This window comes from Schistocerca americana, chromosome 7, assembly GCF_021461395.2.
Source record: "Schistocerca americana isolate TAMUIC-IGC-003095 chromosome 7, iqSchAmer2.1, whole genome shotgun sequence".
NCBI classification, from domain to species: Eukaryota; Metazoa; Arthropoda; class Insecta; order Orthoptera; family Acrididae; genus Schistocerca; species Schistocerca americana.
Window position 1 is genome coordinate 429,293,114 of NC_060125.1, and position 27,210 is coordinate 429,320,323.

Genomic DNA, 27,210 nt, shown 5'->3' on the forward strand with positions numbered 1-27,210 from the left:
CACACATTTGAACATTTGAACAAACGTACTAACAGTTTGAATAGCCACTTAAGTGAATCAGCCGTCTACAACACGCCACTGACGCATTCGATGCGCTGACTCTACATTACAGCTGTAGAGTCGCTTTTCTGATCTCTTTCGGACTGTTTGTTATGTGGTGAGGTGATTTTGGCTTCGTTCGTTGGCACAAATTTGGTCTCACGTTGTATGAAGTCATACGTTGTCTCTCTGCTGCACTCTCGGTCGTCATGCTTGCACCTGAATGTAGGCAAAAAAAGGGGAGATTATGATTTCAGAAAGCTACATACGACTAAGTACAAAATCAGCTGTCGAAATTTATTATTAAAAGTTCTGCCTTACGAAACAAAGCCTCAGTATCGCTAGATCAAATGTTACCATTCCCTTCACTTTGAAAACCTAATGTCCAGCTCTTGGTCGCATTGCCTATGAACCTTTCGAAAATTCATCTCACATTGTAACGATTGAATAATTAACGACCCAGGTAAGCCGACGACAATTTATGTTACATTAGAACTAGTTTCTCTTCTATACCTTCTTGCTCTGACTTCATCGGATATTTCTTCAGAATTTCGGTACGTACGGAGAGATACATTAAATAGTGACATATTCACAAATACGGATTTTGCACCAAGCTATGTGGCTGATACGGAGCAGCTTACGAATGAGATGACAGAGTAGCTTGCAGCTTTCAGTTTGGCAAAAGTAACAGCTTACAAAGATGTCTCAAATCTCAATCAATCCGAGCCCAGCAAAGTGCGTAGTTGGACTCTTGTAGTAATATCACCAAAGCCTCGTTATAGGAAAAATTCTCATAGAATTAACTGGTAAAGCTGCGTTAAAATACTTTTAACAGATTCACAAGTTAGAAGCATGATTGAAGAGCTAACGCTAAGTGCAAGTAAAGAAATCAGTGGCGTTACCGTCTAGAAAGGAAAACTGTGTACTGCAAGAACGTAAAAATTTGGAAAAGTAGTAAAGGAAGAAAGAAAAATCTCATTGAAGAAGAGTTTTGTGAGGACTATTTTGGTTTAGTTTGTACTGATATATTTTCTTTACTAAGAAAAATTGGATTCAGATTATTTAATGTAATAGGTCAGGTAACGACTCATTTGTCCTGGCCAAGACAACATCTGTTCATGTCAAAATTGCAAGAGTGCTTTCGAAAGTGACTAGGCTAATACAGAACAGTGATGGGGCTGCTATAACACATTTTCGTGACTTTAAGTTAGTATTACAAACATAAATTGGTCTTCAATATATTTAAGTGCTTCATAAATGTTATTCTTTGAATTTCACATTCCTGATGCCACATTTTATTAATAAATAGTTTCTTTTCTCCCGTCTAAACAACTTATGTCAGTCAGTCCTATTGTAACTAGAGACCAAGGACCGGGACAGATTGTCATAATAGCTTTCTCAATACTTCATAATGAAAAACAATCCACGGCTATGGCCTCATACGTGTGGAAAAATATATCCTAGGCAGGATATCACAATATATACTGGTGAAGAATAGGAAAACTATAAACACAGAATCTTAAAAAATTTAAAATCTTAAACTGTGACAATTTGCCAATGTCTTCCGTAATTGCGAGTTGTGTTACAGACATTCTGGAAAATCTGTGGAGCACACTAGAAGGAGGCACTGAATAAAAAGCAAGCGTTTACGGTAAAAAGCGTGTTTCCAAGAAGAATAAGGAAATATATAACTTTTCCCATTCACATTCTGCACAATGACAATGAGGGGAAAGTCAGAGAAATTAGAGCTACTGTGGGGGCTTACCGCCAGGCATTTTCCTTCACACTTGGGAAAACGGTAGTCCCAAAAGTAGCCGGTACCTGACACGGAAATATAGCTTGTAGAGCATACACGTAATTGTAGAACCCATATTACAATTCACGTACGTACACTTCACCACACACCCTATTCCGTGGAAACACAACAGCGCAGCACTTGAGGAAAAACTGTTTGTTTGTGGGTGTACAGCACGTAAGTGGTTCTATTGTCCGCGAGAGATGTTGTCGCAGTGGGAGCAGGTGCCGCCCGCAAAACCAGTGGTAGTAAGCAGCTGCAGAGGCAATTATACCTGCCCGCAGCACCGGGGACAAACTGCCGCAAACTGCTGCGCAACTAGCCTCTAAGGAGACCTGCAAAGACGAACACAGTGAGTGCCTGGTGGACTTACTGAGCGGTAGACTACTGCTTTTTGCCCTCTGGCTTCTCAGCAGCGAGTTAGCGAAGTTATAAGCAGCAAAAGAAAACCTCAGCACTCGAATTCTACGGCGTTCTCTTGCTCAGAGAGCTTAGCATAATTTTCTGAGCTGAACTACCGACTTGTAACAAATAACTCAGTTAGAAGAAAGTGGATGCAAAATATACGTATTTTAATTTTGCTCTTACAATATAGTGTGTGACAATTTTAACTTGAGAAAACTAAATATCTCGAAAATGACCCATTCTATGAAAAAATGTTCTACATGAAAAACTGATATTGCTACAAGCAGATATCTGTCTGTGCTACAACTGGCGACCTCCTAACAACTCGTTTTGCGAGGGTAGAGCCAACTTTGTATTTTCAGATGAGCACTCCCCCCATTTTTATTGCATATTGGGATTCTACGCTGAAATATACGTACGGTTTACTCAAACCATGAAAGGTGGCTACACTGAGCCACAGCGCCAGAGATTGCGCCAAAGAGTATTATTCAGCCGCCTCCACTGGCAGTGCTTGTCGAGAACTCGTAGTAGGGAGTGCTTGCTGAGATGTCGTAGTGAAAAGTTCTTGTCGAGAGGTCGTAGTAGGGAGTGCTTGTTCCATGTTTTATGCAGTTGTTTGATGGGATGGACAGCAGATGTTGTTCTAATTGAGATATTGTAATGATCAGAGTGCTTTTCGTCAATATACATCAAGGTAAAAAAAAATTTCCTTTTCTTTTTATTATTTCAATGCCTTAAATAATGCGTCATTACAGGTTCAGTCAACAAAGCATCTGGCTTGTGTTCTTGTATTAGAGTGTAATTCTGGTTTTCTTGCGCAATTATAGTATTTCTATTTTTTTTAATTACTTCAGTATAAATGGTATTTAAAATTTCTTGTCTTATTGAAGAAGAACCGTGCCAGATGTGTACGTTGAATCACACTTCCACACACAGAACAGTTACACTTGTGCTTTGGTTTCGTACGTTTTATAGTTGCTGGGGACTTAATTAATTAATTGTGTTAACGAAAACTTTCATTTCATTCTTTGTTGTTGTTCTATGCAGTCAGATTGCGTACAAAAACTAGTCAGGGCCAACCGTTTACGAGACTTGTAATCGGACATACAGCTACTAAAAATTAAAAAAGTATTTGCATTTCATATTTATATAATTAAGCCCCCATGCACGTGGCATATGGAGCAGTTGATGAGTGCAATATTAACGATCTGAATTAAAAACAGATAGGGGAACAATGCAAACACGGTTAGACTCACTGGGATCACAGTTGGGATCTAAATTTAAAACAGAGATGGGAACTTTGAGATCTGAATTAAAAACTAATATGGGAACAATGGAAACACGGTTAGACTCACAAATAGGAACAATTAAAACAGAGATGGAAACAATGGAAACACGGTTAGATTCACGAATAGGGACATGTTTCAGAAACATGAAAGATGAATTAAAGAAAGAAATTAGAGAAGAAGTACAACCGATTTTGAATTCTCATAATAATAGATTAGTTGCAGTAGAGATTAGACAAAGGGAACAGGATAGAGAACAGGAGGAAAGAGATCGCGTGATAGTACAGAAATTTTCAGAGTTAAATTTACAACGTGCACACGATAAGGAAGAAATATTTGAGAGAATCGAGGAATCCGTACCAAATGACAGAATAAATAATCTAACACAACAATATGAACAGTTAACTACCAAATGTGTCAATACTGAAACCCGAGTCGCGACACTTACGGAAGACGTAAATAAACAGAAAGAAAAAATTGGTGATTTATCGGAAAGAGTTGAGGAGATTTCAGATAAATTGACAAGTTATAGTTTAAATGGGGACAGAGATTCAGATGATACAGCACCATTGCCATTTGCAGAAACCGAAGAGTATCAGAACATAAATAAACATGTTGAAAATCAGGAAAAAATTAATGAACGCGTTAAAAGGGAAGTTGAGGCATTACGAAAGAAATTCAAACAAATCGAAGGCGAAATTGTAGGAAAAGACAGCAGAAGAAATTTAGAATCACAGATAGGAGAGGGGTTTGAAGAAAGTAATTTGTTTCATTTACGGGATGCAACAAGAGAGCGCCAGGCGCGCGAACTTGACAATAATCAACATTGGGACTGGGACAGACGCGGTAGGTCTTTGTCGCCACGAGGCGAAAACTTTGACTATTAACACTTTTTGACTGTTCGGAAATTTAAGATCTTCCGCAATTCTAAGAATGACATACATCCATGTGCATGGTTAGATCAATTTATGTACGCATTCCCACCAAATTGGCCACTAAATCACAAACCGGAATTTATGTGTGGATATTTAGAAAACTAACCGGCGACGCGGATGCGCGCACTCGTTAGAGATTGTAATAATCTGAATGATTTTTATCATGCATTTCTAACGGCATATTGGTCCGAAAACACACAAGACAGAGTCAAACATAGTCTGATTATGCAGCGTAATTTTAAACAGTCTGAGTCCCGCACGCCGGCAGAATACTTTGAAGACATGATTCGAAAGAATCAGTTCCTGTCCAACCCCTATAGCCCGACTGAGTTAATTCGCATTTGTTTAACTAAGCTGCCACAATCCATAAGACAAATTGCTTTAGTCGGAAGATGTAAAGACGACATTGAGACTTTTAAGACTTTGTTACAAGAACTTGAGTATGACAACGACGACGGGACTTCTTGTAACTTTTTGAGTAACAGTAATTACAATAGATTTTCAGAGAAAAGGGATAGTGATCGAAACGGGCGTTATATGGGTAACTTTGAGAATGACAGACGTAACAGACAGGACAATAGATACCAGCCTTATGACAACAACAGACGTTCCAACAGAAATTACACAAACAATTATAATAACGGTAATTCCTACCGGAATGATCAATCATACGGAAACAGTAATCGGTATCATCAAGACAGAAATTATTCATACAATAATAGAAATTCTTACTACAGAAATAACCAGGGCAGTAGATCTAACAGTAATTTCAGAAGTGACAGTCTTACTACAGAAATAACCAGGCAGTAGATCTAACAGTAATTTCAGAAGTGACAGTCGAAATTACACAAGAAGTAGTTATGCAGACAGACAGGAAAACAGAAATTTTAATAACAGACACAACCAATAATTTGCATCTACCAGACAGGAAGGACCTAATTGGCATCCTCCACGTGACAGAACTTCAGAGAGACAAGTGGATATAGTAGAAATTGGTCCGCGAAATGACGCGAATAATCAAAGACGTGACGCAAGCAATCGACAATGACTTGTAGCTTCGGTTTCTGGCAGCAATATAGACGGTTCAGAAAGTAATGACACTACGACTTTACACTACGTACGCCTGGAAGACATGAGAGACATTTTGCTAGACGAAAAGGAAAATAATGTAGACGCATTTTTACATCCTGTTATTGAAGTATGTGTGGGTAAGAATAAGTTCACTGCAGTTTTAAATTCTGGGAGCCCATTGAATGTCATTAGTGAACCAGTTTTTCGTATATGTGTAAGTACTATTGCTTGCCCTGTGTTACCTGTTTCTAAAACTACAATTCGAGGCGCTATTTCTGGAAAAAGTGGTGAAGTTAAACAACAGACCAACCTAAATTTCATTTGTCAAGGATACGAATTTTCTGCTAATTTTGTTATTGTTCCATTACTCAGTACACCAATTATATTAGGTACGGAGTTTCTTAACACACATAAGGCAATTTTGAACTTTAAAGAAGGAAGTGTGAATTTGACTGTTGCCGGAATGCCGAAATGTTTGAAATTTTTCGAGTGTTTAACAAGATCTGAATCAGATACAAAATGTTTAAGGTTTCTTACTTCTGATGTTTTCGTTGAGCATTATGACGACAGTGTGTTTATTCATGACAAAGGCAATAGATACAGAGACGCGATGGATGATATAATTAATAGTGAAGAATTAATTAATGAAAAGGTTAAGAAAGCTGAAGTACCAGATGACGTTGCAAGAGAAGAGCTGTACCACATTGTGACTTCACATGCTACAGTATTTAGTCATCACACAGGAACTATACAAGGCCTACAATACTTATTTAAAGTAAAAGAACACACACCATTTCGGAGGAAAACGTACGCTATTCCTTTGGCTTACAGAGACAAGGTTAAGAGTGAACTTCAATACATGATAGATCAAGGCATTATTGAGCCAGCAGTCAGTCCTCATACCAGCCCATTACACGTTGTTCTTAAGAAGGATGGATCAATTCGTTAGGTTCTGGATTCCAGACAGATAAATAATATTACTATTCCTGAAACTGACCATCCACAAAATTTAGATGAACTTCTTCAACATTTCCATGGAATTAAAGTTTTATCCACGATTGATATGCGCGCAAGTTTTGGGCAAATAGAGCTCCACCCTGATTGTAGAAAATATACTACCTTTTTAGCCTTTGGTAACTGTTACTAGTTTCGGAAATTACGGTTTGGACTTACTGTATCTTCTGCAGCATTCATTCGTAGTTTAAACGAAATCTTACCTGTTTATCTTCGTGACAATATTACTTCATATGTTGACGACATTCTTATTGCTAAACGTTCTTGGAGTGAACACAACAAAATTTTGGATTCATTATTACGTATTTTTGCAAGAGTTGGCATTACAGTGAACTTAGAAAAATCTGAATTTGGTCGTTCTCAGGTGAAATTTCTCGGTCACATTATTTCTACAGAAGGTATTCGTCCTGATCCAGAAAAACTAGGCGCTATTCGTAATTATGCTGTTCCTACCACAAAACGTGAGGTTCGTAGTTTCCTTGGTGTCTGTAATTTTCTTAGACGCTTTGTTAGATTGGACGATTTGGCCACACCTCGTTTATGTGGACTATCTGGAAAGAATTCTAATTGGTGTTGGGATGAGGAAGCTCAGTCAGAATTTGAACAGCTTCGTGATGCTTTAGTTGCTGCTCCACTTCTTTCACATCCGGATTTATCGAAAGATTTTTGTTTGGCGACGGACTCATCATACAAAGGCCTAGGTGCACATTTATTTCTAGAGATAGAAGAAAACGGCGTTGTAGTAAAGACGACTATTGCATTTGGAAGTCGTGTTCTCTCTAAATCCGAAAAGAATTATTCGATTACGGAACTTGAAGCTTTAGCTGTTGTTTGGGCTCTCACAAAATTTCGCATATTTTTGTACGGCAGAGATACTAAGGTTTACACCGATCATCGAGCTCTGGAATTTCTTATGTCAACAAAATTAACTCATGGCAGATTGTCACGATGGGCGCTGTACCTACAGGAATTTGACTTTAGTATTGTTTACATACAGAGTTCTTCAAATATTATTGCTGATGCTTTATCACGTGCACCTATGGGTTTGAAACAAAGTGCTGAGGAGGACTGGAAAGAAAACAATTATTGTTTGATGTATATTCAAGGTGTTGCGTTTGAGAACTTTATTTCGTCTTCGCTCCAGGACATCGCTAAGGAGCAAAATAAGGATCCAATCTGGAAGGACATTAAAGAGAAGTGGAGGAGAAAGGAAAGCGTAGCGATTAGACAGCTTTATTTAGATCGCAATGATATTCTTTTTAAACGAAAATCGGTCGACAACTCTGTTTGGTTAGTTTGTATTCCTGATGAGTGGGTCAATAAATTGATTTGGTACACACATTTCAGTTATGCACACTTTGGTCCCAGAAAATGCTTTCATAAATTACGGGAAAATTGCTACTTCAGTAATATGGAAAAACGTATTCGATCTGTTCTGGCCAAATGCAAATTATGTCAAAAGGCTAAGCCGCCAACTATTCCTCACAGAGCACCGTTGGTTCCTATCATTCCAGCGAAATTAAAGGAGATGGCTGCAGTCGATTGGTTCGGTTCAGTGGTTCGTTCTACTAATGGTTTTGCGTACATTTTGGTAGCAGTGGAATTGACATAAAAATATGTGTGTTTTACACCTTTACGCAAAGCAACAGCTCGTTCAGTATCTAACGCTTTCATCAAACATTTTCTTAAAGAAGTGGGTCATGTTGATTAGGTTGTATCAGATAATGGACCACAGTTTCGCTCTAAAATTTGGCTTTGTACTCTACAGCGTCATAAGATTAAACCAATCTTCATTTCACTTTTTCACAATCTTCATTTCACTTTTTCACCCTCAATCTAACGCTTCAGAGAGATGGATGAAGGAAATCAATAAATTGTGTCGTCTTTATTGTAATCAGAATCACAGAACTTGGGATCAGTATCCTCATATTTTTCAAAACATTCTGAATGAACTTCCTAATGACTCAACTTCTTTACCGCCGATACAGATATTAAAAAACAAAGCACCGACAAATCGCATTTCTGAAATCGTTCCTTTTCCGGCTACACGGAAACTGCGGCATTCTGAAGTTGTCAATCTGGCTCTGCGAAATATTGCATCCGCGGCTGCTAGAAGAGAGAAATCAGCTAAACATCCTGGTCGTTTAAAAATTTTGTCAGTTGGTCAAAAAGTGTTAATTAAGTCTCACCGTTTGTCTCACAAAGGAAAGAGCTTGTGTCGCAAATTTTTTCTGCTTTATAACGGTCCATATAGAATTCGCAAAATTATTCATGATAACGCTGTCGAAGTAGAAACTCTTAAATCTCGACGCTCTAAGGGAATACATCATATATCTAACGTTAAAATTTTTGTGGAATGACATACTTTTGAGAAACTAACAGCTACATACTCAAAGCAACAGTCAAGTCTGCGCGCCGCACAAGGCAGTCGTTGACCGCAAACAATTACTTCCTACGTCACGCGCGCCTACAGCTGATCGAGCGCTCAGTGCGAACGCACTGACAGCCGTAAACAAATACACAGTCTAATTTCTCTGACTAAATTCAGTATAAAGCTATAGTGACTTGATGAATTATGTTATTAACGTTCAGTATTTTTCAGGATACGGTTCTATAAAATATTTAAGAACTTCAGGTAAATTCTGTGCGTGTCCGACGTTAAGACGACTTGCTATCGAGAAAATTTCAGGAAGAATGTCATTTCGAAGAAGAAAGTAATAAACTAAAAAAGGTAACTATTAATTGAGTTCATTTTTCAGGTAACATATTTCCACTTAGGTACGTACTTTAGACGTAATTTGATGCTCGCGATTACGTGAATCATACTTTGTGCTAAATTCCATGTTCTATGAAATTACTTGTGAAGTGACGAGCTTGCGTACGTTAACTGATTTTGACAATGATTATTAATGAACAGGGTTGTAACTTGTGTATATTATGCATCGCTTGGCTGCTATGCCTTTTCACTGATGTCACATTATTTTTTTTATGTGCCTGCTGTGCTTATTTATTTAAATTATAATTGTCACCTGATTAATTGTGCCGACTGTGGTTATGTATGTAAGTTATACTTTGTGATTTATCTGCTTGCGCCTTCATGTTTACTTATTAAGATTACATATGAACATTTATTTGCTTATGCTGATATGATGCTAATGACCTGTTTATTATGTTAGATAACATATTTGCTGCCTTGCTTATGGATTGCATATTTACACATTTCTGTTTTGTTGTCATAACTACTCTTTAATTTGATATATAGAAATGCTGATGTACTGTGTACGAACATAGAGTGTAGGTCACACTATTGTATTAATTATAGATTGTTCGCTTGGCAGAGCCTCGTTGTAGGAACTGTGCTGCATCCACTTGTTGACATTATGTTCTCTACTGATATATTTACTCGCTATTGCATGTTTTGCTTATGCTCAGTGCCTTATATTTTTAAGATAAGAAAATGAACTGCTATAATTCTACTAACGACATTAGTACAAGATACTTCATAGAAGTCACATGAGCTGGAGGTTTTATGAAAGCTGTATAAATTTATGCTAATAGGAAGGAAGCTAACGACATGACATACCAACACTAGGTTTAGACCATTGACAGCTATTACACTGCATTCTTAGTGAGCAATTGAAATAGGAAGTGACACTTGACACAAAAAATACTCCACATGTTTGCTTCTGCCATGATTCTTGAAGTGATGTACACACTGTGAAATACACTCCTGGAAATTGAAATAAGAACACCGAGAATTCATTGTCCCAGGAAGGGGAAACTTTATTGACACATTCCTGGGGTCAGATACATCACATGATCAAACTGACAGAACCACAGGCACATAGACACAGGCAACAGAGCATGCACAATGTCGGCACTAGTACAGTGTATATCCACCTTTCGCAGCAATGCAGGCTGCTATTCTCCCATGGAGACGATCGTAGAGATGCTGGATGTAGTCCTGTGGAACGGCTTGCCATGCCATTTCCACCTGGCGCCTCAGTTGGACCAGCATTCGTGCTGGACGTGCAGACCGCGTGAGACGACGCTTCATCCAGTCCCAAACATGCTCAATGGGGGACAGATCCGGAGATCTTGCTGGCCAGGGTAGTTGACTTACACCTTCTAGAGCACGTTGGGTGGCACGGGATACATGCGGACGTGCATTGTCCTGTTGGAACAGCAAGTTCCCTTGCCGGTCTAGGAATGGTAGAACGATGGGTTCGATGACGGTTTGGATGTACCGTGCACTATTCAGTGTCCCCTCGACGATCACCAGTGGTGTACGGCCAGTGTAGGAGATCGCTCCCCACACCATGATGCCGGGTGTTGGCCCTGTGTGCCTCGGTCGTATGCAGTCCTGATTGTGGCGCTCACCTGCACGGCGCCAAACACGCATACGACCATCATTGGCACCAAGGCAGAAGCGACTCTCATCGCTGAAGACGACACGTCTCCATTCGTCCCTCCATTCACGCCTGTCGCGACACCACTGGAGGCGGGCTGCACGATGTTGGGGCGTGAGCGGAAGACGGCCTAACGGTGTGCGGGACCGTAGCCCAGCTTCATGGAGACGGTTGCGAATGGTCCTCGCCGATACCCCAGGAGCAACAGTGTCCCTAATTTGCTGGGACGTGGCGGAGCGGTCCCCTACGGCACTGCGTAGGATCCTGCGGTCTTGGCGTGCATCCGTGCGTCGCTCCGGTCCGGTCCCAGGTCGACGGGCACGTGCACCTTCCGCTGACCACTGGCGACAACATCGATGTACTGTGGAGACCTCACGCCCAACGTGTTGAGCAATTCGGCGGTACGTCCACCCGGCCTCCCGCATGCCCACTATACGCCCTCGCTCAAAGTCCGTCAACTGCACATACTGTTCACGTCCACGGTGTCGCGGCATGCTACCAGTGTTAAAGACTGCGATGGAGCTCCGTATGCCATGGCAAACTGGCTGACACTGACGGCGGCGGTGCACAAATGCTGCGCAGCTAGCGCCATTCGACGGCCAACACCGCGGTTCCTGGTGTGTCCGCTGTGCCGTGCGTGTGATCATTGCTTGTACAGCCCTCTCGCAGTGTCCGGAGCAAGTATGGTGGGTCTGACACACCGGTGTCGATGTGTTCTTTTTTCCATTTCCAGGAGTGTATTATGATCATTCACACTCCATAATCGTACTTAATTACTGAGAGTTATTCGAACTAAAGTCTGTTAGAGATCATGTATGCATTTCTTTTGTTTAATGATGGACAAGGTAACCAAAATGTATCTTATAATTTATAATGTGTAGAAGATTTGGGTCAGATGGATTACACAGAGGTTGTGTGTTGACAGTGTGTCTTCGGTTTGTATGGGATGATGAGGTTTGCATTAGGATTTTATCTGTACTTGTTCGAGGAGACTGACTAGAGGAAAGAGTTGTTATGGAAGTGAAATGATATTGGTAATAAGGTTTATATGTATCGACGTATTGAAGAGGTATTATTCAGGTATTATTGAGATTATGTGAAGCTGGGAAGTGAAATGATATTGGTAATAAGGTTTATATGTATCGACGTATTGAAGTGGTATTATTGAGGTATTATTGAGATTATGTGAAGTTGATGATTATTGGAGTTTTGGTGGACAAGACGTAAGGTAAATGATATTGATGAAGGTTTATATGTATCGACGTAAGAGGTATTATTGAAGTATTGAGATTATGTGATGCTGATGATTATTGGAGTTTTGGTGGATAAGAGGTAAAGCATGTGAGGAGCATTTTTTTTATTTGTTTTTGTTGGTCTATATGGAATAAGGAGGATGAAGATGGCAGAATAGAACACTAAAGTGGAAGGAAGATTGTCTACACACACTTTGTTAAATCACTAAGCAGTACATACTTTTTTTTTGGAAAGAGGAAGTATTTGCATATCTTGGCACACTGACAGTTGTTCAGAAACCGTACACTTTGATTTGGTTTGGCAAACATTGCTCTTGATATGATGACTGTGACGTTGACTAACTACTATTGACTGTTATACATTGCTGCCACTACTACTTGATACACATGTCGAACATCAAACCTTTGACAGAATTGCATTTACACAGTTAACACTATTCAATTACACAGTAGTACTTAATGTGGATGAAAGATGAGTGAGTGTGTTTTGTGTGTTTTCCTTTCCTAATCCCAAATAATTAGTCCCAATCTATCTCCTAAATATTACATTACTTGTTTGTTGTGGCTTGCACTGACACCCATAAATATTATAGGTTAACTGGTATTTGTGTATTTGTAATAGTTATTATGACAATTATCTGATATCATTTGTGTGTTTATTATAATTTGTATGTTTAGTGTAAGAGCATTGAGAATAATTTTGTAAAAGCAATTGTGTGTGCATTCAAACTATTGTTCATGCCTGAACTGTCTGATTAGTGATGGTGAATATTATGGACTGTTACCTGCACTTTTTCAACATAATGGGTGCCACTTAGAAATGTTTAATTTCTGCTGATGAACAGTGTGATTAGTGATAGTGAATATTATGGACTGCTGTCTGGACCTGCTCATCATTGCTGGGTGCCACTGATGAACTGCTTCTACTGAAATAATGTCAGTTGTTGGTGTCTGCACTTGTTCAACATTGCTGGGTACAACTGATGGAACTGCTTCTATTGAAATGATGTCACTGGTTGGTGTCTGCACCTACTTAATATTACTGGGTGCCACTGATGAACTGCTTCTACTGAACATGTCACTTGTTGGTGTCTGCACCTGCTCAACATTACTGGGTGCCACTGATGGACTGCTTCTACTGAAATAATGTCACTTGTTGGTGTCTGCACCTACTCAACATTGCTGGGTGCCACTAATGGAACTGTTTCTACTGAAATGATATCACTTGTTGGTGTCTGCACCTGTTCAACATTGCTGGGTGCCACTGACGTACTGCTTCTACTGACATAATGTCACATGTTGGTGTCTGTACTCGTTCAACATTGCTGGGTGCAACTGATGGAACTGCTTCTATTGAAATGATGTCACTTGTTGGTGTCTGCACCTGTTCAACATTGCTGGGTGCCACTGATGGAACTGCTTCTATTGAAATGATGTCATTGGTTGGTGTCTGCACCTACTTAACATTACTGGGTGCCACTGATGAACTGCTTCTACTGAACATGTCACTTGTTGGTGTCTGCACCTGCTCAACATTACTGGGTGCCACTGATAGACTGCTTCTACTGAAATAATGTCACTTGTTGGTGTCTGCACCTACTCAACATTGCTGGGTGCCACTAATGGAACTGTTTCTACTGAAATGATATCACTTGTTGGTGTCTGCACCTGTTCAACATTGCTGGGTGCCACTGACGGACTGCTTCTACTGACATAATGTCACTTGTTGGTGTCTGTACTTGTTCAACATTGCTGGGTGCAACTGATGGAACTGCTTCTATTGAAATGATGTCACTTGTTGGTGTCTGCACCTGTTCAACACTGCTGGGTGCCACTGATGGAACTGCTTCTATTGAAATGATGTCACTTGTTGGTGTCTGCACCGGCTCAACATTACTGGGTGCCACTGATGGAACTGCTTCTACTGAAATGATGTCACTTGTTGCTGTCTGCTTCTGCTCAACATTGCTGGGTGCCACTGATGGACTGCTTCTACTGAAATAATGTCACTTGTTGGTGTCTGCACCTACTCAACATTGCTGGGTGCCACTACTGGAACTGTTTCTACTGAAATGATGTCACTTGTTGGTGTCTGCACCTGTTCAACATTGCTGGGTGCCACTGACGGACTGCTTCTACTGACATAATGTCACTTGTTGGTGTCTGTACTTGTTCAACATTACTGGGTGCCACTGATGGAACTGCTTCTACTGAAATGATGTCACTTGTTGCTGTCTGCATCTGCTCAACATTGCTGGGTGCCACTGATGGACTGCTTCTACTGAAATAATGTCACTTATTGGTGTCTGCACCTACTCAACATTGCTGGGTGCCACTAATGGAACTGTTTCTACTGAAATGGTGTCACTTGTTGGTGTCTGCACCTGTTCAACATTGCTGGGTGCCACTGACAGACTGCTTCTACTGACATAATGCCACTTGTTGGTGTCTGTACTTGTTGAACATTGCTGGGTGCAACTGATGGAACTGCTTCTATTGAAATGATGCCACTTGTTGGTGTCTGCACCTGTTCAACATTGCTGTGTGCCACTGATGGAACTGCTTCTATTGAAATGATGTCACTTGTTGGTGTCCGCACCTGTTCACAATTGCTGGGTGCCACTGATGGAGTGCTTCTACTGACATAATGTCACTTGTTGGTGTCTGTACCTGTTCAACATTACTGGGTGCCACTGATGGAACTGCTTTTACTAAAATGATGTCACTTGTTGGTGTTTGCACCTGTTGACCATTGCTGGGTGCTGCTGCTGGAACTATCAACTACTTCTTTTTTTTTTTTATAATTAAAAGCATTTTATGTGAAGATTTGTATAAACTGATTTTTTGTGTATTGTGTCAACTATTATGTTAAGTCACATGTATGAAGGAATTTGTATTGCTTACTGTATTTTATATATTAGGTTATTGAAAGGTCAGTGCAAAACCAAAATTTTATCTAATTATGTGATATTTACGTATTAATATTATCTTTTATTTTTAATTTTTTGTCTGTATTTTTGTGGACGAATTTTGTGGTATTTTCACCACCAATGCTCGCAAAAATACCATCAAATTCTGGCCCGTGGAGGAAGGGCATATGAAAGGTGGCTACACTGAGCCACAGCGCCAGAGATTGCGCCAAAGAATATTATTCAGCCGCCTCCACTGGTAGTGCTTGTCGAGAACTCGTAGTAGGGAGTGCTTGCTGAGATGTCGTAGTGAAAAGTTCTTGTCGAGAGGTCGTAGTAGGGAGTGCTTGTTCCATGTTTTATGCAGTTGTTTGATGGGATAGACAGCAGATGTTGTTCTAATGGAGATATTGTAATGATCAGAGTGCTTTTCGTCAATATATATCAAGGTAAAAAAAAATTTCCTTTTCTTTTTATTATTTCAATGTCTTAAATAATGCGTCATTACAGGTTCATTCAACAAAGCATCTGGCTTGTGTTCTTGTATTAGAGTGTAATTCTGGTTTTCTTGCGCAATTATAGTATTTCTATTTTTCTTAATTACTTCAGTATAAATGGTATTTAAAATTTCTTGTCTTATTGAAGAAGAACCGTGCCAGATGTGTATGTTGCATCACACTTCCACACACAGAACAGTTACACTTGTGCTTTGGTTTCGTACGTTTTATAGTTGCTGGGGACTTAATTAATTAATTGTGTTAACGAAAATTTTCATTTCATTCTTTGTTGTTGTTCTATGCAGTCAGATTGCGTACAAAAACTAGTCGGGGCGAACCGTTTACGAGACTTGTAATCGGACATACAGCTACTAAAAATTAAAAAAGTATTTGCATTTCATATTTATATAATTAAGCCTCCATGCTACCATTGTTTTTCATTCGGTCTACCTTGCGCTGTAATCGATGAATGTCAAGTATGCCTGTTTCTGCAATTAAGAATAGATGCATTTGATTCTACATTTGATTAATGACACAAATGTAAACCATCGTGTTCTTAGCGGTCGATATTTATGTTCGAAATTTACTTTAATATTGCAAATTTAATTGTACAGTACAATATCGTTAGGCGTTTCATTGTCTGGTTAGAAACTATGTTTCACGAGATAGAGGAACATCTGAATGGGTGTAATAGTACACTGCTTCCATCGAGATGCTTGATATCGGTAAGTACCCTTGCCTCTTCCCATTGGGGTATCTGATTATGGTGAGTATCCATGGCAGATGGTTCAGGAACATTTTAACTTATTACTATGGTTCTGGTTTGCATTCAACCAGTACCCGCGTCGTGGCCACTGCGGCAACTTTGGCGGTTGGATGGAAACACAAACTGCAATCAGTCACCCTGATGGCAAGGTTCAACAGCATTCAGATCTTTCGGATACTCAATACAATCGACTTTATGGGGACAGAAAACTACGGTACCATACCAGTAGCTTATACGTCACAAATTTCAATGTGTATACATAATATTTTTAGTCTACAATCACGTTTGCAGCACTCAAGCAACGTCTGAACGTCAGTATCAATCACTGTCGCACAAAGGTTTACTTTGTAAATAAAATGTAGACTCAAATGCATCGTTTTTAATTGCAGAAAAAGACACATTTGATAATTGTCGATTACAGCGCCATTCACTACGAATCGGAAACAGTGGTTTGAGTAAACAGTAAGTATTTTTTTGGTGTAGAATCTCCAATAAAAATTTGGGGTTGCCATCTGAAAACAGAGAGCTGACTGCACCTATGCAGGAGGGGTGGTTAAGATGTGTCCAGCTATAGCACAGACATATGTCCCATTTAACTTTTCACATAGACCATTCTTTTCGAACAATGTGTTGTTTTCGAGATATTTAGTTGCCCGAGGTTAAAACAAACGCCCTACATACTGACAGTACGAGGTTACTAATATAATATACATTGCAAACACCTTAATCTAATGATGGAATGGTTTCAGTGGCAAATAGTCTGTGCATCGTCGTCTAATCTCTTACATATACTCAGATTACAAACTCTTCTGAAGTATTTCTTTCTGTCAAACCTGCTCTAAGATTCCTCACAAGCGAATTCCAAATAAATAGCTTGGGTGTGGAATACTGTCTGAGTGGACTGATGAATCCTGGCAGAAAGGTCACAATCCGCAGAAATCAACGAAAATCGTCGAATGTAACAAAGTGATATCTGATGTTCTTCAAGGAAGTGTTATAGGGCTTCTGAAGTTCCTAATCTACATTAGCGAATCAGGAGATAAACTGAGCCATTCTTTCGAATGGTTTGCAGATTGTGCTGTCATTTGCCGTCTAGTAACATCACAAGCAGATGAAAACTAATTGCAGAGCGATTTAGACAAGAATTGTGTACGGTGAGAAAAGTGGCAATTAACTCTAAATAGTGAAACTAGTGAGTTAATGCGCATGAATACTAAAAGAAATATGCTAAATTTCAATTACTCGATAAATCCCACAATTCTTAAAGCTGTCAAATCATATTAAAGGATAACAGTTATAAATAGCTTATATTGGAACATTCACATAGACAATATTTGGGGGAGGCAAATTTAAGACAGCTTTATATTGGCAGAAAAAAGAAGCCACAGGTCTGCTAACGAAACTGTCTACATTATACTTGCATGTCCTTTACTAGACTGTGGCTTCAAAGTAAGGGATCCTTATGAGACAGAGTTGATTTTTTGATGTCATCTAATACAGTTGAGATAAACTTAAAAACATTTTAACTGGAACAATATTAGCTGCAGTTTTGTGGCTCTCTACAAGCAGGAATATCGTTTGACATTGTTACTATCATGTTCCTTCAAGTTTATTTAATTAGACACAATGGTTCACTCTAGCATCTTCATCAAAACATAAGTTGTTTGGCTCCTTTGAATGGTGGAGGCAATGTTGATAATAATGCCTTCCACCTTAAAAATACATGTTACTCACTTTGGTTGTTACCAATAACTTCAGATTAGATTAGATTACTTATTCACTCCATAGACCCACAAAAGGGGGGATCCTCCTGGGTGTCAGATAAATACATTACAAAAATGTAATTAGAAAAACATGAGTTTCATTAATTTTAATGATCCTCAGTCAATAAACAGTAAAATTATGTACATGAATTAAAATTAAACTTCTGATATTTACAGGTTTAATACTTACATCTGCTTTCATTAAGTCCATCATTCACACAGTAGCTAGTTACTTGACTACTACAACCAACTATTGTCAAAAATTAAAGAAAATTATTCATTTCAATAATCCTCATTTAAGAACAGTCTAATTATGTACAAGATTTAGAATTAAACTTCCACTATTTACTGACTTAAGACTTATATATGCTTTCCATGGATCCATCATTCAGATAGGAGGTAGTTACTCAGCTGTTACAACCAAGTATTGTCAAAAATTAAAGTATAATAAATTTCAATGAAAATGGTGTACTACACTTGTTGAGAAATTCATGCATGGAATAGATGGAGTTGGCCAACGAAATTCTTTAAAATTATGTTTAAATTGTGCCTTGTCTGAAACTAAACTCTTAATGGTTTGCTGGTAACTTATTGAAAATATACATTTCTGAATACTGGACTCCCTTCTAGGCAAGAGTAAGTGATTTTAAATCTTTATGTATGTTGTTCTTATTTCTAGTATTGGTACTGTGTACTGAGCAGTTGGAAAAAGAGGTGTATTATTTACAACAGACTTCATTTAGGAATAAATATACTGAGAAAGGTACAGTAAATATTAGTCATTAGCTATTGTAATTAATTTCACAGTATTCATGATAAGGGAATTACTAGACAGTTATAATACTAGTCGTCTGCATGAGACTTTACGAAACAAACATTAACATTAGAATATTTCTATTGCATTGTATTCACCTCACCTCACCTAGTTACATATATGGTCAAGTCTGCATTAAGTATTTAATGACCATAGCGTACTGTTGAAGTCTGGATTATTGTATCAACGCTCTGGATCATACTTAACATGTTTTCACCGACAGTCATGTGAATTCCATGGGAACCACAAGATGAAAACTGGTTCAGAGCTTCAGGCTTTAACATCATACATTATTATAAGTGTTATAGATCATGGTGCATGGGACATAAAGTTTAGAGTTTATTTTACAAACAAAACAACCAATTTAAGGTAAATGAAAACCAATGGGAGTTTTTGGTTTTTCGATTAAGTTCATATGCAGCAAACAATATTAGAAAAACTGCGGTGATTTCTGTGAATAGAGCATTCAAAAAATTTTGAATTTTATCCATGATAAGTGAACGTACAGTTTTGCTAAACATGTCAGTCAGGGACAAATAAATAAATTCAATAGAGCTCATTGAGTCACAATAATTCTTAGAAGTACACCACATTTATGCTTAATGTGGAAGTAAAATTTTGTTTTCATCATAGAAGGGATGATTTCAGATTTTTCAAGAGTCATGTACTTTTGTTTGTTTCATATTCAACAAGAAATGGACAATGAATGCAATGGAAAAGCACAAACAAGTATATATGTCAGGACAATTGGTTCAAGACGTTTGGACATTTTGGATGGTAGCTGTCGACGTGTGATGTTTCGTGTTGAGATGATGTGAGATGGATCCGAGAAAGGAAGGAAATGTCGACTGTTAGCAGCAGGACCATATGTAGAAAGATAGGGATCTGAACGGCCAGGACGAAGAAGGGGTAGAAGGTGACAGGCCAAGCATAAGTTGGTTTCATTTCACATAGACGTTAGATAGCATGTCGCACACAAATTACATGGAACAGTTGTGCACTTGTTTCAGAAACACATTGCATAAGACTTACATAAGGTGGTTCTGAAATGGAAACCACATGGCACATAAGAAAAATTTACAGAAGTACATAAACAAATCGTTAAATATTTGAATACATTAAACAAATGCGTCGTTTTATTGGGGATTCGTCTTTCACTTTTTCGTATTTTTTTATCCTTGCAGGTCTCGCTATTGTCCATCGACCTGTACATAATTTGTTTATTGAATTAAATTATTAAATTGTTGTCATTTAATCAGGACTGTAGCAAGTACATTTAACAGGTCGGACTCGAAAAAGTTAATGTACTCTACATTCTGCAGATGAGAGTGCTTATAGGGCTAAGTTTCAAAATTCGCATTGCACGCTTTGAGTCAATAATGGTTACATACCTATTGTTCCACGTCGACAATCACGAACGCCGCAGACAGAATTGTCGCTTACGTCAAGCACGGATACTGTGGCCATCTACTGTTTTCCCACAGTAGTCTTGTACACATAATACAATGCTTACATAAAAGAGTTCATCACACTCATCTGGGGTTGAGGACTCGCAGAGGATCACGGGTGTGAATACATCTTACGCCAAATTTGAGACGCCCTGCTAAACCTGTAGAACAGGACAGTTAGTTTAAATTGTGGAAAAGGGCCAAAATAAGCGGCTGTCTGTTACACTCGAACATACAACTGTATTTATTTGACCAAACATTACAAGAGCCAAGAAAATAAAAAAAAAGGCACAGCATTAATTTTTGGAACTTAATTACCTGCTGAATGTGCCAAACAATCTCATTCATTCACAAGATGTGCACGCTGGGGACGCGAATTGTCGTCCATGAAGACGGTGTGGTTGCACTATCGGCAGGAGGATGGCATCGTACAGCCGTTATGGCAACTTCCATGAACACCAGGGGCATACGTCGGCCCCACATAATGCCACCATGTTGCACTCTCTGGACACTGTGTCTAATGCGTTCAGCCTGACCGGGTTGCCTCCAAACACGTCTCCGACGATTGTCTGATTGAGAGCATATGCGACACTCATCGGTGAAGAGAACGTGATGCCAATCCTAAGCGGTCCATTCGGCTTTTAGTTGGGCCCATCTGTATCGCGCTGCATGGTTTCGTTGTTGCAAAGATGCGTCTCGCCATGAACGTCGGCAGTGAAATTGCGCATCATGCAGCCTACTGCGCTCAGCACGATGTCCTGTAGCTGTACAAAGGAATTATTCAACATGGTAACGTTGCTGTCAGGTTTCCTCCGAGCCTTAATCCGTAGGTAGGGGTACCCCACTGAAGTAGTAGCCTTTGGGCAGCCTGAGCGAGGCATGTCATCGACAGTTTCTGTGTAAGTTCTCCAGGTCCGAACAACATCGCTTTGGTTCACTCCGAGACCCCTGGACACTTTCTTTGTTGAGAGTCCCTCCAGGCACAAAGTAACAAAGCGGACGCGATCGAATCGCAGTAGTGACCGTGTAGGCGTGGTTGAACTACAGACAACACGAGCCGTGTTCCTCCTTCCTGGTGGAATGACTGGAACTGATCGGCTGTCGGATCCCCTCCGTCTAATAGGCGGTGCTCATGCATGGTTGTTTACATCTTTCGGCAGGTTTAGTGACATCTGTGAACAGTCAAAGGGACTGTGTCCGTGATACAATATCCACAGTCAACGTCTATATTCAGAAGTTCTGGGAACCGGAGTGATGCGAAACCTTCTTTGATGTGTGTATTATGAGCTGTTTTTGTGTTGTGGATACAGTTTTGGTGTGCACTTGGCAGATCCGAGATTTGTCATGTACTCACGCTTGCTAGTCGGCTTGCAGTTACCTTTAAACACATACAAGATGTTTCTGAAAAGTTCAATGAATGGTCTCAGAAAATAAAGTAAACAAGAGTTACGAACGAAGTAACTTCACTGGTCGTCAGAGTGATCAATTTCGGTTACAACAAACCTCCGATGTCAGTAATCGTGTCGTCTGGAATCGCTCAAAGCACCAAAGTCACGCGTTATTGGATACCATCACCTTTACAGAAAATGAGACCTAGTGCTACCAGTACTACTCCGAGACAATCGACAGTCAGTGTCATTGTGCTCGTCGTCTTCCTTGCCTCCCAGGAAAAGTCGTCTGACAAAATCCAAGTTTAAGATGATCATCTTTTTCTACAACATCGGCTTCAAGAATCATGAGTTTCTACACAAAGAGACAGGGAAGACGTTGAATCAATGCGGTTGACTGTTGTTTGGTCTTCGGATCGTAGTGGCAACATCAAGTTTCATTACCTTCAATGGTGTGGTATTCAACAACACGTTACCGCGAAGCTTCGAGTGATCCCACAAAAAGCGTTTGCCGACAGTTTCCAACAGGTTTTCAACCGATGTCGAGAATCACTCTGAAGGCCAGTAAAGGTACTTTGCTTCTAACGCTTGTTTCTTTTCTTTCCTAGGTCCGTTCACCAAACTTTTCAGACACACCTTGTGATAAACAGGACTTTCATACTTTGGTCATAATTCAAAACATAACAGCTACTTGCTGTTAGCGTGTGTCACGAGAATGTATCACATATTGATAGGAGCTTTTGAAAATTGCAGCGGGAATTCTGTAAATGCGGACTGCTGGAAGAATTTCGAAACAAAATGATTGTCCATAGTATCATCAGGTTCTCGATTTCCCTACTTGTCTTCAGAAGAACAACAGTCTGCTAGTCTGAGTAACGAGGATCAGCGACAAGGGGCTGTGATCGTTTTGACAAGAGTATCAGGCGATTTAAACGGTAAACCATTTGCTTGGACACCCTTTCGGTGCGCCGAGCTTGTCGTTCGTCTGCGATGTAGCTGATTGCGCTCAGCTGTTTCAGGAACGTGGTTCTTGATGTACCCTGCCTAGTGGCGGCTATGGCGAGATGCACGATGCACCGTTTTGATGTATTTCACGAGTGGTACTTTGTTCCAGGGAGAAAAAAAGAGATAACGACTCTATACAATGAAATTCGATCAATTTTACTTACAGTTCAATGATGCAAGAATCATTAGCGTTGAAAGTTTCGTCAGCGAAAGGTCACTAGAGATGGAGTACAAGTTTCGAATACAGGAAAGGCAAGAAAATTGACCGTGTCCTTTTCGCCCTACTATCAGCCCAAAGGGAATTTCGGGAAATTACAGAAAAATATAATCTTAATGGCTTGGTGGCGATGTGACCGTGTGTGAACCACATCGACGCTATATTGAGCTAGGAATTGAAGTAGTGATTGAAACATGTGAATTAATTTTATGTACCATTGCGGAGTAGAGGTATTCTGAAATACACTATATGGGCCACCAGTTAGTCATACAGAGTTTCTGTTTGTTCTCCAGTATACTGATGTGTTGCAACCCGTCTGTTACTAATAACATGAAGTTGTGCAGCTCCCGACCTTGAGTGGAAAATATAACAACCCTATCGAACAGAAGAGGTCTTATTTCTAACTAGATGTTTGCGAGTGGTGGCTATAATTATCAGTAGCACAGCGATAGGAGATAGTTCCTCACATGATCCATAATTACTACGGATTGCGTTAGTTGTCTTCCTGGAACGTCGAGTAAATCGAGGCCTCCTGATTTAGTATAACTATTATGTGGGATCTACACTTGGAAACCATCTTAGCAACACATGGCACACGTCTCAGATTTGAAATAAATGGGTTATATAGTCGTCCTGGTTCATTTCAACCTGCAACGTTAGTGCTTTATATAAGTTACTTTATTTTCTCAAGTAGTTTGAGAACAACACTACTCCTTATGACGTTCCATTAAAGAAAGTACCATTATAGACTATGGGTGTACACTAAGTACGCAGCAATAGGAAAAGAATAAAGTCATATCTGAAATGAATACACCAATAAGATTCTTCAGTATCATTTAGTGTACGGAAAACACCACAGTTAATCAACTAATGCCATCGGAATTGAATAACGCAAAGAATAGAACTACTGTTGGCGTAGGAAGTGAAACTGAACGACAGTCAAAATTAGTTATAAAAAAAAGTTGCCCTGGGAATATCTAGATTACATTATTAATGATAAAATCACTATTATTTAGAAACTATTAATTATTTGCTTAAAGAAACTATTATCGCGAAATGTATTCTGTTTCCAAATATGAAAATTGGAACAGTCAAAACATCAATAATTCAAAACACGTGAAACAGTAATCACAAATGGTGGTACTGTTGAAACGTTTGGTAAATGTTTGAATAGCTTAAGAACCAACAAACCGTAAATACAATTGCAGCTACCGAATGACCATAGTTAGAGACAAAAATATATTTCAGCCTCTGTAATGTACAATATCTCTCACATCAGTTGTTTTCACCCTGTCAACTCATTCTTAAACATCAATATTTAATGTAGTCTCATAATATACTGTTACATGACAGTTACTTGAGCTCTTCGTAGAGTGGGGTAAGTTCGACTTATGATAGTTTTCACAGTGACTGTGAGCACATCTCGTTTAGGGCTTCCGTGATCAATGATTATTTCATCATAAACCAGACTTCATTAATTTATTGTGTAGGGGGATGGGCCTCTTGAAATACCCAACACTTTCTGTTTGATAGCCCAATGTGGTATTGAAGAGACTTCACCTGGTGGTATTGACCATGACATAATTACCTCTTATCAATTAGACGAAAACAATGGAAAGAACGAATTAAGAGATTACTATCCTTAAGCTTATTACAACGTTACATGCTTAAAACACTGAGCCACATCCTTTTATCGACACAAACCACAATCAATTTACGAAGAAACTTAATTGGAACATGAGCAGATTACTTCTTACTATAATTTAACTGCACTCGGCTGAGTGGTTATTCATAATTACTACTATAAATCGAAACGACATCTACCCTGAGCTTCAATGTCTCAACCACTACTCGTGGTTAGTAGCTTATATTCTACTAGACAATGAGCTACATCTCTTGCTCAGGACACTCATATTGCCCATATCAAATAATTGAAAACTGACACTTATATTTACACCTTCTCAAGATACCATCCTTTCACGCACTGAATTTACAAGCAAAAATCAACCCCTGGCAAAATCCACTGGCTTGCCATGACCTCGCATTCACACCAAATGGAAACAAAAATACTTCACTCATTCCACAATGTGTCAACGAAGTTACATCCTGCTGTACTCGTGTCATCTTCTTCATCCATAGATGTCGGTTTTAAGCAAAGTTGCTACCTGTGTTGTCACCAAATGGCATGGTGAATGGCTCCAAGAGTCTGTGCTGACGTCACTCTGTAGAGTACAGACGGCACTCGGTGGGGTTACTGGCGGTGACCATAAAGCGGTAGACCCGAAGACACACAGCTCACTGAAGGAACTATTTTGTTCAACTTTTAAGTGCACATCACCTTGACCGTAATCAGAGGCAGACACGCGTCACTCAGGCGACGCTGGCTGATGTTGGCTCATAGCAGCACCCTGTGATACTGATACCAGCCCGTGCGACGTCGGCGGCCGCACAGTGGGCTGCTGCCTTGACGGCAACAGTGTTACCCCATCCCTGCAATGATGCTATTCCTCTGTGGAATGTACACTCTCTGCAACTCGTGCCCCGAAAGCATCCACTGTATGGTGGGTCAAAACTGTCATTCGTGGGACGGGATTTGCTGCTAACACGCAGGCCGAGATGGGAGGTCGGCGCCGAAGCAACTCTCGCAAGGAGATTCATTACAGGCAGCGGCTGGCCTGTTCGAATCCATCTCTGAAGCTGGAAAGCTACACTATAAATGTATTACATTATGGTGTTCCTTTACTTAGTAAGAATGAATTGATGCTTCTCTGTATTTTTTACTAGGTGAATCTGTGAGTATGCCAAGCTTTGGGATCCAGTTTACAAGGACGAGTGTCACATTTTTAAATTTTTAAAGAAACACAACGAAAATATACAGTGTGAGTCTGGAGGAAAGGTACATGCTTTGAGAGGTGATAGTATTAGCAATTCTGAAAAAAAGCTTCACATGGACCTATGCCCTATTCCGAATGGTTTGCGAGATAGAACACATTTAATATCACTCACGTACGTTTTTCTTGAATAATTTGAAAGCCTCACCCTCCTGCGAAACCGTGTCGCAGTACAAAAACTATATTAAATTTCCTGCAAAAAAGGTCCTATTCATTTTTTTCTCTAGACCTAGGGAGAGCATGCTGAAAAACTCGATCGACGTGAATGCACTGTAGCTTACGTAGTTTTTGTAGGCCGATTTGAGATAGTTTCCCGACTTGATAGACCACAAGTGTCTCAACTTACTCTACACTACTGTAGTACATTGTAACCAGTGACAGCGTTTGATAGTACAGAAAATAAATAACAATGGATATTAAAGTCTATCTCGGAAACCACCCGGAGTAGGGCATAACTAGATATGAAGCTTTTTTTTCAGTATCACTAATACTGTCACCCCTCAAAGCATGTACCTTTCCTCCTGAATCATCCTATAGCCTCTTCACTCCTGAGATGAAGAAAAGCTACAGGAAATTTTTCTTTTCATATTTTCCAACAAACTAGTATACAAGCATGACACATATGCCGAAGAAAAAAAAATTGGTTATTCACTAGGGCATAAATAGAGGTCCACATGTGTGGACCTCGGGTCACAGTTATCATGATAATGTACTTGTCTTTGATTACATTTTTCTCTCTCTTCCTCAGTAAAAACATTTTTTTTTTCAACCAAATAATTACTTTACTGTAAAATTAACTACATATGTTAATTTATACAGAAAATAAGTATTTTAATTTCAGTATTTTTAAATACAGTCTTTCCAACACAGGTTTCTGTTGATAATCCACAAATGAAAGAAAATAAAAAATCAGGTAACAATTTCTGCCAAATAATAGCTCCATATTGCCCATAAATGAAACTTTACTTTTTCTGATAGGCTGCAAAACAGTTATTTTGCATGACACACATATACATTTCACGTTTGATGCAGATGACCCTTGTCTTGGAACTGCAGCCTTGGTCCCTGCATTTTGTGGCATTGTTTGCCTCAACTAATTTTGGTAAATGGCCTACATTGTCAAACCTAACTTCTTGGCTTTTTATCAATATTTTGTACATCATCTACATCTTCCCTATAAGAGGAATTGTCTACAGAAGGGCGCCCTCTTCTTCTAGCTGCAGGTTCAACATATTTGTAATTAATCATAGCTTTGCCTAAGTGCATTTTGTAATCCATCAGTGACAACCTTCTTTGTTTGGGTAT